Raw genomic sequence first — 4,363 nt, 5'->3', positions numbered from 1 at the left:
AACTGTGAATTTTTTTTAAAAATTTATTATTTGAGAGGGAGAGAGCAAGCGAGCTGGAGGGGGAGGGAGGGAATATCAAGCAGACTACCTGCTGAGCACGGAGCCCCATGTGAGGCTTGATCTCACAACCCCGAGGAGATCATGACCTGAGCCAAAATCAAGAGTCAGATGCTTAACCGACTGAGCCACCCAAGCGCCCTGAGAACTATGAATTCTAAACTGAATATTCACTATCTTATTTCTGATGTTTGTAAGAATGGATGAGGCAATAAAACCCCAAATTTCCTCAAAAATTATGGTTTTCCAATAGTTCAGCAACGTGCAGACCATCCATACCTTCTTCACGTTCTGATCTAAGAGGAGGTCCTCTTCGGTCTCTGTCATCTCGCCTCTCCCTTAGATCACGGCGATCATCTCTCTCCCGACGACGGTCATCCCGATCCCTATCTTCACGGCGATTTGAATCTCTCCAGCTCGAAGATTCTTCCGCTGGTCCTCTTCTCCAGCCTCCTTCATCCCTGGAACCATTCAAAATGACATGCTGAAGTTCTGTCGTTAAGACTCCAGAGAGCACATTCAAGTTGATGTTCACAGAGTTTACAAATGTAACAGGGATGACCTTTAAACTTCTGCCTTGATCTCAATCTGATGCTTCAGGTGTAGAGGTGGAATGAGAACGTCTGGACCTGTGCTGTCCAACACAGCAACCACTACTCGTATGCAGCTACTTAAATACAAATTAACGGAAATAGAATCAAGACGTTCTGTCAATAGCACTAACCACACTCCAAATGTTCAACAGCCAAATGTGCTTGCTGGCTACCATACTGGGCACTGCAGATACAGGATGCTTTCATCCCTGCAGAAAACTGTATTAAATGGTGTTGGTCTAGATTCATCAGCATAAAGCCACTCAGGCCAGAAGCAGCAAGTTAGAACTGTTACCGCTAATAAAAATCCAAGGGGCTTTTGACAGGGCTACAAAACTGAGTAACTAAACCATAGGGGAAAGGCAATGGGCTGGCAAAGATACCTGTATAACTAAAGAGTCCTACCACCCAGTGTCAGCCTCACTTTCTCAACTTTATTAAGAGGGACATTCAATTGAGGCACGAGGCACACCATTTCTCAAAGAGAATTTAAGAGAATCCTAACTGTAATTCCACAAAGAGTTCCAAAGCAAACCTAGGTCGTCGGAAGCGGTCCTCTCGATCCCCATCTCGCTCTCTGTCCCGCTCTCGCTCTCTCTCTCGGTCTCTTTCTTTCTCTGAGTCCTTGTCGTTTTCGTCACGATCTTGGTTCTCTCTCTCTCTCTCTTTTTCCCTATCCCATTCACGTTCTTCTGATGGTCTTGATTCTCGAGGTGGACCCCAACTCTCTTCTCTGGCTTTTTCTTTCTCTCTCCATCCACCTGTTTTTATTTTTATTTAAAAAAAAAAAAGGCAAAAAAATTTTATACTCAAGAAACACAGATTAGTAACAATGAATAGAGATCTGAATGTTGACATTAATACCACCACTGTAAGTGCTAATTTAAGACACTCCGACCTCATTTAAAAGAAAACTAAAGTTACCTTATTTTACAGAATCACCGGCTCCTATTTATGACTACCTATCACTGTTTTTCTAACATAAAGGGAGGAAGGAACATGTAAGATAAGGGAAATTTATATAGTCTGGGCTGAGTGTTCCATATGCTGAGATTTCAGATGTAAAAATCTGTTCTGATGGTAAACAGACAACTCATTTTAAGCAAAAAACTTAAAGAGTCAGAGGTAGGAGCCAGATCTCTGAGAGAGCCCCAATTGTAATTTCATTCATATCTTTCATTTTCAAAAACCTTTATTACCAAAAACTTTCTTTTCATATTCTTGCCCTCCACCATTTACCACCCATGCAATCATGGAACAAAGATAAATCCTTTGACCAGTATCTCACACTTAGCCATGGGATGGCCCAAATCAATAAATGTCATATATATGCACAAAGAGGCCAAAGGGAACAGATTTAAACGAAAAATCTATTACGGGGCGCCTGGGTGGCTCAGTCGTTGAGTGTCTGCCTTCGGCTCAGATCACGATCCCAGAGTCCTGGGATCGAGCCCCACATCGGGCTCCCTGCTCAGCAGGAAGCCTGCTTCTCTCTCTCCCACTCCCCCTGCTTGTGTTCCCCCTCTCGCTGTGTTGTGTCTCTGTCAAATAAATAAAATCTTAAAAAAAAAAAAATCTATTACAAGGTTAATTACTATTGTCGGTAATATCTGTATTATCATGTGCCACAGCACTATTCTAAACCTTCTGTGTATATGAGCTCATTTAATCCTATGCATAGCTTTGAGCTAAATAGATCCCATACCTGCTAATTTACCTACTTGCTGAAATGTACTTGTAAACTGCTAACGTGAACACTCGGGCACTCTGTCACCCACAGACACGTGTAGAGCGATCAAATACTTCGAGTTGCCCACAGAGCATGTTCACAGTAGAGGTCGAAAAAGGCAACGTTTTGTCCTCTTGCTGCAGCTCTCATACTTTAAAACAAGTAACCCTTTTGGTGGTCTGTTGAGTGACAGGTTTTCTCATTTCTGTGCTTTGTTGGTGATTTCACTTTTTTTTTTTTAAGATTTTATTTATTTATTTGAGAGAGAGAATGAGATAGAGAGAGCATGAGAGAGGGGAGGGTCAGAGGGAGAAGCAGACTCCCCACTGAGCAGGGAGCCCGATGCGGGACTCGATTCCGGGACTCCAGGATCATGACCTGAGCCGAAGGCAGTCGCTTAACCAACTGAGCCACCCAGGCGCCCTAAATAAGGTATCTTTAAAACAGAAATGCACAAAGAAGGTGTTCACTGGTTGACAGAAATGCTGTGACCAGAGGCCTTATGAGGACCAAACCTATACTTCCCTTAGGAGCAATGGTTCAGTATTCATAGTGACTTTATATAAAACGTTTATCATGACGTAGTAAGAATCTATGACACTGTTCTCCCCATTTTATACAAGAACAGGAAAGACATACAACCAGACAGTGGAATGAACTCAGACCAGAAGAGATAGAAATATGGCACAGAAGGAAAGGAGGCTACTCGCTGAAATCTTCGTGTAGAATGGATTACTCTGGTTACTGCACCAAGACTAGACCTGGGAGTGGGAGAGCCTACAGGGACCAGCAGCAGCAAGAGTCCAAGGAAGGAATGATGGTGGCTCAGAGCCAAGTACTTGCAGAGAAGTGGGTGGATCTGAAGAACATTAAGAAGGTAGAACTGAACTAAACGAAACATTTAACATAAAAGGACGAAAGACGGCAAAGGAGAACTCCCAGACCCCTAGCTTATACAATCAGATGGACGGTGGTGGACCTGAAGAGAAGCGTGTGGGTGAGAATTCAGTTTCGACAGGATGAATATGACGTGTCACAGACACTTCTAGGTAGAAATGTGCTATGTGCAACATGCAGCTGGAAACATGGGTCTGAAGGTAAGGAAAGAAGTCACCCAGAGAAGACAGCAACAGAAATCACAAACTTATATACAACTGCTCAAGAACAGTAAAATTTGAAAACATGAGCAAGCCCAAGACTGAGAAAGTAAGAAACTGAGCTCTTCCCATATAGTATAACCCCACGGTTGACAGAGGAGTGCAAGACAAATATTGAGTAAGTGGATTTTTTTCAATATTTACATGAAAAGACTGGTCTAGGACAGAACCAGAAGAACACCAATACTTAAGGGATGGGCATGGGAACAAGAGTCCTCAAAAAAGCAGTCAACAGGCAGAAGGAAAACAAAGTACACATCACTAAAGCAGAAAAAGGGGTAAAGTTCTTTAACTTCTTTTGGTGCGTGGGACATGGAAGCCAAGCTCCATATATAAAAATCACTGCACAGATACCTAAGGAAAGATAAAAGACCAGTTTATCTGGAAACTAATAATAATACAGCCTGATCGCTGTCATACATAATTAAAATTTCACTTTTTCAGCTGAAGAATAACTTTTTATTTAGATATCAAAATATAATCAGTCATTTGATATGTCCCCTATTTGAAATAACCTGATTATCATCCTCAGAATAGTGATTAGCTCATGTAAGATTTCACTCTCTATTTGTAAGACACCTCAGATTCTATAAAGCATCTAAGCAGTTTTTCTGAATACCAGAATTTTACCTGGCTTGACAAACGGTCTCCAGGGACCAGGTCTTGAGTCATCACCCCTTCTCGGAATCCGATCGTCATCCATGTTTCTCCAAGGCCCCCGGTCATCATCTGCACTGCGCCTAGAAATTCTGTCATCATCAGTACTCCTCCAAGGTCCTCGATCATCATCCAGCCCACGCCTGGGACCCCGGTCATCATCCATGCCC

At 42.6% G+C, this 4,363-nt stretch overlaps 1 long non-coding RNA gene across 1 annotated transcript; it reads right to left on the bottom strand.

The window, feature by feature from the left end:
* Positions 1-55: 55 nt before the first annotated feature.
* LOC145718518 (uncharacterized) lies at positions 56-4,357 on the bottom strand. Its single transcript, XR_014141867.1, has 3 exons — positions 4,167-4,357; positions 1,186-3,890; positions 56-518 (listed from the first exon to the last, which is right to left on the bottom strand). It is a non-coding gene; the product is annotated as an uncharacterized LOC145718518 (long non-coding RNA).
* Positions 4,358-4,363: the final 6 nt, after the last annotated feature.

The sequence above is a fragment of the Leptonychotes weddellii genome, unplaced genomic scaffold, assembly GCF_054177405.1.
Source record: "Leptonychotes weddellii isolate Sample4059 unplaced genomic scaffold, ASM5417740v2 HiC_scaffold_16858, whole genome shotgun sequence".
Taxonomy (NCBI): domain Eukaryota; kingdom Metazoa; phylum Chordata; class Mammalia; order Carnivora; family Phocidae; genus Leptonychotes; species Leptonychotes weddellii.
This window is presented reverse-complemented; position numbering and strand designations above follow the sequence as displayed.